Source organism: Orbicella franksi, chromosome 7 (assembly GCF_964199315.1).
Source record: "Orbicella franksi chromosome 7, jaOrbFran1.1, whole genome shotgun sequence".
Classification (NCBI taxonomy): domain Eukaryota; kingdom Metazoa; phylum Cnidaria; class Anthozoa; order Scleractinia; family Merulinidae; genus Orbicella; species Orbicella franksi.
Genome location: NC_138151.1, coordinates 15,004,577 through 15,016,383, shown reverse-complemented (window position 1 = coordinate 15,016,383; position 11,807 = coordinate 15,004,577). Strand labels below are relative to the sequence as shown.

Here is an 11,807-nt window from a genome sequence, read left to right as displayed (position 1 = left end):
ACCTGCGTGATATTCAGGATAACCTGCGTGATGTTCAGGATAACCTGCGTCATATTCAGGATAACCTGAGTGATATTCAGGATAACCGGAGCGATATTCAGGATAACCGGATTGATATTCAGGATAACCGGAGTGTTATTATCCAACTGCAGCGAATACCGTCCAAATAACAGTACAAATATACAGCGATATTGTGCAGTTATTTGTACAGTAGAAAACCCAATCTCGTTCCCAGAGTCTTCGTTCCCCTTGACCAGCGGTCGGAAAACGAGAGCTCTGGGAGCAACCATTTCAGGCATGCGCCATAGATGCAGACTGCGCAGTGAAACCGGATAGGCAGAATCACCAGAATTCGGTTATTTCAAAATGGTTGCTCCCAGAGCTCTCGTTTTCCGACCGCTGGTCAAGGGGAACGAAGAATCTGGGAACGAGATTGTAGAAAACCTGTTTGCCGGACAGGTCGGCGCGTGCACGCAAAACTGTCACACTCACTCTTTCACTGATAAATTTATTAACCACAGCAGTTGGCTCGTCAAAATACAAACAACGAGTAAAAATATACAGCGATACTACACACCTAGACGTCTAATAAGATATATATATATATATATATATATATATATATATATATATATATATATATATATATATATATAATAGATAATAAACAATGGTAGCAAGACTTCAATTCATCGTTTTATTGCTTCAATTCATCGTTTTATTGAAGTCTTGCTACCATTGTTTATTATCTACACTGCTCCTCTCAGAGTCGAGCGCTCTATAAATCTATTCTGTTCAAGTTCAAGAAGTATATATATATACATATATATATATATATATATATATATATATATATATATATATATATATAAAGTGAATAAATGTTTGAAAGAAAATTCGCTCTGAGTGGGATTTGAACCCACGTCCCCCCGCATACTAGTCGGGTGTGATATCCACTACACCATCAGGACAACCATGCTGGCAACACGGCAATCGAAGATGTGATTTACGTGGCATGGAACGTGGTCTCCCTGGAAATTCATATTCAAATTCCATATTCACTTTAAAATATGATTACTTGGGGTGAACAGGGTTAGGGGTTCTCTCATACACAGTATAGATAGATAGATAGATAGATAGATAGATAGATAGATAGATAGATAGATAGATAGATAGATAGATAGATCGCTAGCTAGCTAGATAGATAGATAGATAGAGGATAACCGAGTGCAGGCTTTCACTGTGATTAGCCGCGGAGCGAGCGTAGCGAGCGAGCAGCAACATAATCAGGATTTAAGAAGAATATATAGAAGGGGGTACGAATTCTCGAATTCATCACTTTTTACCAGAATGCATTGCAGTTAACCAGACTGCACTGCGCCACTTTTACCGGAGTGCATTGCGCCTCGAACAACAAGGGGATGTCATACTGGTCGAGCCGTCGTCCTTTTTCGCATGGATTCCACTGAGAAAGTTTGCTCTGATTTACCTGTAAAGCGATGTGAAGGAGATCGTGCTTGACTTTTACAACTCTTGCTATGCGGTATGTGAAAGTTTGTAAACTGGACGATTAATTGTGACATCTTAATCTTAGTATGTCATTTCTCAGCAATCTCGCCTCCTTCGTCGAATTCTTAAATGAAGAGAAATCGTCGTTACTAAAGCCTGTAGAATAATTAAAACAAACGAAAACCGTGGAACACGCTGATTTCATATATGCTGCAATCTATTCCTTTTCATCGAAACATGAATTTAAGCTAAAGCTTGAGCATTTTCACACACCGCGATGAACACGTTCTCGACACAGTCTGTTAAGTTCTAGAGATATTTAATGCGTACCAGTACAGAATGTATAAGTTAGATTTCTGCTCCTACAATTTCCACGTCTTTCGATTTTCGCGATCTGATAAAGGGGAGGCTGATGTGTATCGTTTTATGTCTAAACATACTTCAGATAACAATGTGCTTTTTTGTCTCGATCCTTTGTCACACCTCGCCATCGATGCGTCATCATGCATGAAGTTGATGCATACAAGGACAGATTTTAAGTGACACCACGATTTGACACCACTTTGAGAAATAACAGTTAATTTAAGTCTTGATACGCGCAGATAGATGAATCATGGCATTAAATATGTCTCTATCAACAGAATGTGCCGCAGCATTACTATCTTTTAGATACCCTAGTTTATGATAACATTTACACACAATTGACTATGAATAATGAATCACGCAGAGGTTATTTTTGAGTTCCAGGATCTTAAAACTAAATTGCAAAGACCTTGCCTTTCATTTAGAGCGAGGGTTCGCTAAAGATTACGACAAGCGCTTTGGTCAAGGTTATCGCGTTCTTAGTCAGTAAAGTAGAGGTCGTTTTGGACTTAGAAGGGCTTGATACTGAGCTATCGAGACATTGATTTTGACCGACATAGGCTTGATTCTGAACAACGCAGTGGTTATGTTTGAATTCTAGGAGCTTGGAACTAAATTGCATGACCTTGCCTTTATTTCTACGGTTAGGCCTACGTTCCAAACTAATACGTCACGAAAACGCTCTTCAAACCGGAGGAATTTAAAAACGGAACTTTTTGAAAATAATAACCTCACGATTATCATGTAATTTCCCTGCCCAGCGTACGCGTAGTGTGGATGGAAAACATTTGATGCGCTTTTACAGTGAAACCTCCGTTTTCAAATTTCTCCGGCGTAGTGTGGACGCAGCCTAAGACAGGAGATACCATGAGCCCGTTGGACGGCCGCCCCCCCCTCCCCCCCCTCCCCCCCTCCCCCCTCCCCCCCCTCCCCCCCTCTTTCTCCCCGTTTTGAAGAGTTTTGAATGGTCATTTTCAATTTTTGTTGCAAATATCTTGTTTTCTTAAAGTTTTCGTATGAGGTGTTTCTGCAGTATGCCCTCTAATGTTTACCATCGCCAGTTCAGCTTCGCCTCTGATCCTCTGGGCCAAAACAACACTTTTAGGAAAGTGCGTTTTATTTTGAAAATATTTTTCACTTATTGACTGAGTGGGAGGGCCGGAGGGAAAATGTTTGGCTCGGTCAGGACGTACGGACCGCGTAGTGAGGTCCGTGCGTCCTGACCGAGAACCAAATATTTTCCAGCCAGGCCCGACCTCACTCAGTCAATAAGCATTTTATCATTTGACCATTTTTGCTCTTCATTTGTGAGGAGTGTTTACTTTCTTTCTGCGCTTTCGTAGTACCGTAGAATTCCGGGGCCGTTACTTTCAGATTTAGCAGGCAAAAGGGGACGTCACTTTCAGATTCCTCCGTGTGACCGTTACTTTCGGATGGTTTAAAAACGTTTGTACGGTAATTCACAGTCGTTTTAGACAAATGCAGACCCGTAACATGGAATTAAAATGTCTGTCTATATATGTTACTAACTACCTACATAAACAAAGCAAACTGTAGAAACAAAATGGGTCTCAAATGTTGGTACTGTTGGACGAAAGTATCATGGTCGTAATGCAATTAATTAACAACTACTTATTAACCGAGCGTGAGGTCTTTACGGGGAAATCTCAAACCGAGACCTTGCCGTATTGACCGAGCGATTGCGAGGTTAATACGGCAAGGGCGAGGTTTGAGATTTTCCCGTAAAGACCGAACGTTCGAGGTTAATAAGTTGTTTATTATATGGCTTTTTGCTTTGGTTTTGCAGGCCCGAAATCGGCCCGTGGGCATTACGGGAAAATAATGCCCTAGAACTAGCCAATCAGAGCACGCGTTATATCGATTACAAACACTAACCGTATAATAAACGGTATTATTTTACCCTGCTGCCAGGCAAATTCAGCTTATAAATCATAGTTTTTAAAGAAACGTTCAGTTGAGTTCGAAAGAAAATCACAAATAACTCGTCAATAATAAAGTGTATTATCGTTTGTCACACGACGTAGTCACTTTAGATGTAGATCGCGACGTCTCGTCTCGTGACCAAACCATCAATAATCGCTGGAGAGAAGAAACATCTGTCATCTGTACTTGTTTCTAACGGATATCCCTCCTCGTTTGTACAGAAGATGACAAAGGCAAGAACAACCCCAAGAAGAGAGCCCGTCGCGGAATTTAAATCCACCGCCGTTTTACCTTATGTCCAAGGAGTTTCGGAGTCTCTCCGCCGCTGCCTAGAACAACAAGGCATTCGCACCGTCTTCAAGTCCGACACGACACTTCGGTCACACTTAGTGCGACCAAAGGACACCGTCAACCCGGCTAAACAAGATGGTGTTGTCTACAGGATTCCCTGTGAGTGCGGCAAAGTCTACATCGGAGAAACAGGGAGATCTATGCAGGAGAGAATCAAAGAACACGACAGGGATATACGACTCGCCCGTACCCAGACCTCCGCCGTTTCTGAACACACCCACGAGACCGGCCACTATCCTATCTGGAATGAGGTCAAGTTTATTGATCGAGATCCTCACTGGTACACACGTAGGGTCAAAGAAGCTATTCACATAAGACTTCACCCTAATAACATCAACAGGGATAGTGGAATTGAAATTCCTGAAGCATGGATGCCCACGATCAAAAAACACAACAACAGGAGAACGGTACAACAGCGGACCACTGAGGGAACAGCTACTCGTCGGAACAATGGAACAATTGGAGGATCGAAATGCACCAATCACAGCCGACCTTTGTGATATAAATGATACCGTGCAATCAGTCGACCTTATCGCCTGTCGAAACGTCGCGATCTACATCGTGTGACAAACGATAATAAACTTTATTATTGTATCTACCACGATGAATAACAACAACCTTTTCCTCGACATAACTCGTCAAGTTGTTACAGTCGACAGCCAGGCTGATCCATCTGTATTGCGCTTGAGATCAGAGTTTCTCTTCTAGTGACTTCTTCAAAGGGTCGCTACTTTCGAGGGGCGGTGGGGGTTGGGGCGTTACTTTCGGGGTTAATAGGAAGGTAAAAAATTAATGTTGGGGCGTTACTATATATGGCACAACGGCCGATCTGACCAATCATATAAGTTTCAACGGACTCGCAGACTTACAACTAACCATGGACTGGAAGACACATTTCACTTGGCTCCGAAGATTTTTTCATTATTAAAATCTTATTATTATTTGAATTTTATTGGGGCACTTACCTTACTTACAGCGCCACAGCTACTTAAAATGCAATACAATATGGACACCACTTATAAGCCATAGCTACTTATAATTCAATATGGACATTACTTACAAGCTATAGCTATCCATATAAAAATATCGACGCTACTTACAATACTACAGCTGCTAACAAATTATACTAACAATACTCACAACACAACTTTCTAATTAACAGCAATATAACGATTTAGCCAGGCCTAAAAACGCAGCTCCTGGACCAGATTAATTTTTCAAAGCCCAATTAAGCTTACCCAAGATAATCGAGAAGTTTGATTAGAGTTTTGTAACTTTGCGGTTAGGCTTTCTGTTTATATTGTTTGGCCCTCTGTTTTCAGTTTGAACAGGGGCCATAATCGGCGACGGAGACCGTAAGCGCGCGCCATTTTTAGTATTGGGGCTGCCCTTATGATATGGGACAATTTTTCTAATTTTAAAACAAATTGCGCCATCCCGTACGGCACACGCGCGCAAATGCTGCGAGGATTTTTGCGGATGTAGCGCGGGGAAATGACGTCCGAAATTCCCGAAAAGTTTGATGCTTTTGGCCCACAACTCAATAAGTTCGTGTCTGTTGGAATTTTACTTCAGTATTTTCGTCGTAAGTTGCTCCAGTTTGAGTGAAGTAAGACAGTGTCGAATTTAGTTATGTGCCGCTTTATATCACTGACTAAGTTGTGTTCCGCAGCTTCTATTACAAGAGCTCCACATTACTCCACTCTAAGTTTCACATATGTTGATTAAGAGCTTTTCCAAAACGTAGCAAAAAACTAGTTGGATGTATTTGGATATAGCAGCTTTTCAGGACTTCAAAGTTTCCCTCCTCTTGCCACATGCTTGCGAGGATTTCGCCAGAGTCTATCTTGACCGAAAAGTAAAAATAAATAAATAAATAAATAAATAAATAAATAAATAAATGCAAGTTTGAGTTTCGCCTGAATTGTAAGCAACGCTTGATGTTTTATCAAGGCCCAATAAGTGACAATAAAGTTTATGTCTGTAGATGCTCCTCAGTTTTGTTTGTGTAAAAATCCAATAAATTGTCTGTTGTCGATGAATAAGAGCACTCGCCGATGCGTGTTTTGTACAGTCAGTAAAATATGTCAAATTGGACTTCCCCACTTTCGTGTGAAATAAATGTTTGAGAATATATAGCTGAAAATATGTGAATACAGCAGAAATAATCAGCAAAATTACGATGACGCTTTCTTTAATCAACTCGAATAACGATTTCGATTTTGTTGGTAGAGTTATCAAAACTCCTTGTCTATTTATTTATTTTCGCAGTGTAAAATTTCACTATGTTAAAGAAACACACATAATGTTAGCAGCGTTTTGGCGTTGGTGAAAATTGTTGCAGCATCTCGGCACAAAAGACAACGAAAGAAATCTTTGTCAAGATTTGTCGACAATGAAAACACCGACTCTGAAAGTGCACGCGCTGCACTTTGCAAATGAACTACTTAACGCGTCAGACTTTCCTTTCAAAAACTTTTGCAAATTCGCCAAACAAACAGAAACAATAACAAACTAGCAAAAACAGGGTTTGGTTATGATTAAGCATTGTTTGTAATCAGGGCCGTGTTGTTCGGAAGTCGGTGAATGCATTCCAAAATGTTAACCGAAGTATCAATTTTCCACGTAGAAAAATGTTTGTAACTGAAAAATGTTTTGTGTAGTTTGAGATCATTCAAACCAGTAGCCATAACCGGGGACGGAGACCGTATGTTTTGGGATCCGCGCACGCCTATGATATGGGACAATTTTTCTATTTTTAGAACAAATTGCGCCATCCTGACGTCATATATCCGCGCGGAGCCACGCACATGTCGGGGGCTTTCTCGTGGATGTTGTCATGATGGTGAGAGTTGCGAGATTCTCTTTCAGATTTTTCACAGCGATGGCAGGGAATAAGGCAGGGAATAAGAACCAGGACCTTATATGTAGTTTTATGCTCTGAGCTGATGGAAAAGGTAAGTCGAAAACAAGACTTCAATTTCGCGCTAGTTATACATGTACGAGTAAGATTTCGCGTTTGTTCTGAAACGAAATGTTATGCAAGAAAACTCTTTACTCTGGTATCGAGTTAATTTGTTAGTTTCCCAAACAATGCTTAATCATAACCAAACCCTGTTTTTGATAGTTTCTTATTGTTTCTGCCGTTTGTTTGGCGAGTTTGCAAAAGTTTTTGAAAGGAAAGTCTGACGCGTACTTTAAGTAGCTCATTTGCATAATGCGGCCGCGGCGCGTGCACTTTCAAATCCGAGTCGGCGTTTTCATATTGTCAACAAATCCTGACAAAGATTTCTTTCGTTGGCTTTTGTGCTGAGATGCTGCAACAATTTTCACCAACGCTAAAAGGCTACTAACATCATGTGTGCTTCTTTAACATAGTGAAATTTTACAATGCGAAAGTAAAAAGACAAAAAGTTTTGATAACTCAACCAACGAAAAAATCGACATTGTTATTCGAGTTGATTAAAGAAAGCGTCATCGTAACTTTGCTCATTATTTCTGCTGTATTCACATATTTTCAGCTAAGCTTTTAATATGTTCTCAAACATTTATCATTAAAAAAAACTAGAGATATTATATGAGTTCGATGTACGTTTTCACACGAAAGTGCGGGAGTCCAATTTGTCATGTTTTATTGACAGTGTACAAAACACGCATCGGCGGGCGCTCTTATTCATCGACAACAGACAATTTATTGGATTTTGACGCAAACAAAACTGAGCAGCATCTACAGACATAAACTTTATTATCACTTATTGGGCCTTGATAAAACATCGATCGTTGCTTACAATTCAGGCGAAACTCAAACTTGACATTATTATTATTATTATTATTTTTACTTTTCGGGCGAGATGGACTCTGGCGAAATTGTCGCAAGCATGTGGCAAGAGGAGGGAAACATTGAAACTTTGAAACGCTGCTATACCCAAATATATCCAATTAGTTTTTTGGCTGTGTTATCGAAAAGTTGTTACTCTTCAACATATGTGAAACTTAGAGTGGAGTAATGTGGAGCTCTTGTAAAAGAAGCAGCTTAACACAACCTGGTCAGTGATATTAAGTGGGACATAACTAAATTCGACACTGTCTTACTTCACTCAAACTGGAGCAGCTTACGACGAAAATACTGAAACAAAATTCCAACAGACATGAACGTATTGATTTGTGGGCCAAAAGCATCAAACATTTCGGTAATTTCGGACGCCATTTCCCCGCGCTACATCCACAAAAATCCAGCATGTACGCGCGTGTGCCTCACATGATGGCGCAATTTGTTCTAAAAATAGAAAAATTGTCCCATATCATAGGTACAGCCCCAATACTAGAAATGGCGCGCGCTTACGGTCTCCGTCCCCGATTATGGCTCCTGATGATAGACATACTGATAACGACGTTTTTGACGATTTTCCGAAGATTTCCGACCACTTTCCGAAGGTTTCCAAAGATTCTCCAAAAATTGTCCGATGGCCACACGAACATTTTCGAACAATATCCGAAGGTTACCGAAGATTTCTGACGATAACCGAAGATTACCGAAGACTTTCGAGGAAGATCCGAAGATGTTTTGATCATACACCAACAAATTTAATGACAGTTTAAGGGTCAACCATGATAATAGTGAAGTAATCGACATCTTCACTAGTGAAATAATTAATTAAATAATTAATTTTATTGTAAATCTAGGAATTGTAATCTAAACATTTTAATCGTAATTTTAAATTTTTAGCAAAGTTAAATTTAAATACACGACCCCACAAGCTTTTAGCTTTAATTATTATCGTGTTTAAATAAAGTTTATCTATCTATCTTTATCTATCTGAGGATATGGAAAATACGCCACCCGAGTCCCGGATGTGGTTTCGTATGAATTTTACGACTGGTGTATTTTCCAGTAAAACACTCGTGTCTATATAATCAATAACTTTATTACATGGCAAGGTAGTCTCGGGGGAAATCCGAGCCTTCTGATTGGTTCTTTCTTGGTCGGGATTTCGTCATGCAGACCGTTTCCATGGAAACGGTCATACACTGTGTATTTTTTGTTTTCGAAAGCCGGCAAATTAAAATTTGCAACCAAAACTTTGAAACGAAAACGAGTAAATACTCTCATTTTTCGCAAAGAAACTACCTAGAAGACTGATATTTCACAGAGCTTACAACATGAACAAGGAAGACGAATATTTTTCGAGCGAATTTTATTATCCTGAAGATCTGGAAACGTCTGGTGTAGACGCTGAAACAGGGATCAGTGAAATTCAGGAGTGCATAGACGACTTTTATATGAACCAACAGAAAAGTTCAAACACAAATAAGAAGACGGCTACTGTTATGAACACTCTTCTCCGCTACATGGAAGCTAACGGTATGACAAATGAAAGAGTTGGAAGCCTAACAGCGTCGGAGCTTGACCACCATTTGTCCAAATTTTTTCTGAACATACGCAGGAAAAATGGAGAAGAGCACTAACTAGCAACAACTTCCAGTTTCTAGAAAGAATATTCATCCAACATACTCAAGGACAATAAGTTTGAAAAATCGAGAAGCTCACTAGCTGCGAAGCGCAAGTCACTGGTTCACGAGCACGGCAAAGGAACTAAACAAGCCGCAAAGCCGCTAAGGCGAATGACGAAAACGAAGAAGATGCTCTTTTTGAAGCGGGAGAATTCGCGTGTTTTCAATTTTCTGTTTGTTTATAAAATCGTCTTGAAGTCTTTTTTATATTTGACATGATTTCAATAAATTTGTTTTCAAACTCGTGGTAGCTTGTTCTTTCTGAGTTGCTCGCGTCAACAAAAACACCTTACGGCGGAAGCCCTTTGAATTCAAGTGACCGGAAGTACGTTCTAACAGAAAACAAACAAGCATGGCGCAAGGGCCAGAAAATAAACTACTTACTAAACTAGCTAGCTCGTATTAGCTGGGAATATTGGCCCTCGGTCGTTTTCGTATGGACCTCGCTACCCTCGGTCCGTACTGCCACGACCTCGGGCCAATATTCCCCAGTTCGGCCCTCGCGCTAGGTTACTAAGAAGTTATTATTTTTTACTCATTGCACAACTTGTACGAGTATACAAGAAAGATCGAAGATGTCCTGCCAACACAATGAGAACTAAACGGCACGCAATGCATGTAGAAGTGATGACGTTTAAAAATATTTTGGCTATCCTAGACACTGCAAGACAAACTAACGGATGCATAAGGTAAAAGGTGCTAAAATTGGCACAGAATGTGAGGAGTAGGAAGAATTGTCAGGAGTTAAGCGGGTTGAAGAAATGGTGCGACAACAGCTGAGAGGCGAGAGAAAGCGAAATCTCTTCTGTTACTGTTGTTCTTTCTGACTGTGATCCATGCAATATACAGCAAAAACAGCGAAAATTCTTGTGTGGCACTGAAATAAATTTTTGCCCCTCTTCCAACTTCCGAAGAGGTTGCCTAGTTACCGAGTTAGGATTTGGAATTGGTTTTCGAGTTGGATTTCGAGTTGGATTTTTCAGTTGGATTTTCGAGTTAGGACTTTTTTGGCGGGGTTTCCAATAAATTTTCAGTGGTTTTACACAACGTACTTTGTTGTCGCCTTGAGGTCTTTTCAAGATGGAGGAGAACGAGGATGGCAGATCGGTAAGGGCAATCTCGTTTAATCTACCCTAGTATTGCATTCGTCACTGTATTTTGGGCTGGAAACAACAGCTGACACTTCAATGAATGCTTAGTTATGAATTATTCATTAACTTTCGAGTGCCTTTTCATTTGCGTGTAAAATCGGCCGGGGTTTTAACCTTTAAAATCTTTCGTAAAATAATGTTTGATTTCAAGAGAAATTATACACCAGACAAAACCTATATGTGATCGCAGAACTGTTACCTGGTTAGAATTTTGTTTTCAGAAGCACTTGATATATCCAGGGCCGGGTGGAAGTGCCAAATATAGAGAGGCAGAAGAAACATTTTCGGCCATTTATGGGAGTCAATGTAACGAGGTGCAAATTCTCTCTGTCCCAATGTAACTGATTTTCTAATACCATCAGAATTGACAATTCTGATCCCAGATCCGGCGTAATAATGAAAAGTAACAAATATTGTGATCCCTATCCCAGGAGCTAAAACTCTGTTCCCTGATTAAACAAATATTGCAGGTCCAACATTCTTCACAGTGGCAAAAATTCTTCAGATTAGCCGTTTTTTTACAGATGGTCATTGATTTAACATCAAGCCCCCTTCAAGAAAGACCTTGAACATGGCAGTGATAATGACGTGAAGAAAGAAGACGAGATTGGTTTCTTTTGTTCACTTTTCTCATTGCACACACAGGCTGTTTTATTGACATCTAAGTAATATGCGGTTTAGTGGTCCCAAACTGCCAACAAAAGGCATCAAAACAGTTTGCATTTTTTTAAATTTCACCTAGTGCTTTCAAAAAGACTCTACATCCTTACTCGAAAATCCAACTCGAAATCCTAACTCGAAAATCCAACTCGAAATGCTAACTCGAAATCCTAACTCGCAATTTAGTTTGTCTCAACGTTGATACTTTAAATGTGCAATCTTGAAACTCTATTTCTCCAGTTTTAAATGATTAATTGGATGTCTTTTATTACAATTTCGTACAGCCTAAAATGCGATATTACAGTACAGTATGCTAAA

General features: G+C 39.9%; 1 pseudogene; it reads left to right on the top strand.

Moving 5' to 3' along the window:
* The first annotated feature begins 9,327 nt into the window (after positions 1-9,327).
* LOC145493600 (uncharacterized) lies at positions 9,328-9,863 on the top strand (annotated as a pseudogene).
* The last annotated feature ends 1,944 nt before the right edge of the window (positions 9,864-11,807 follow it).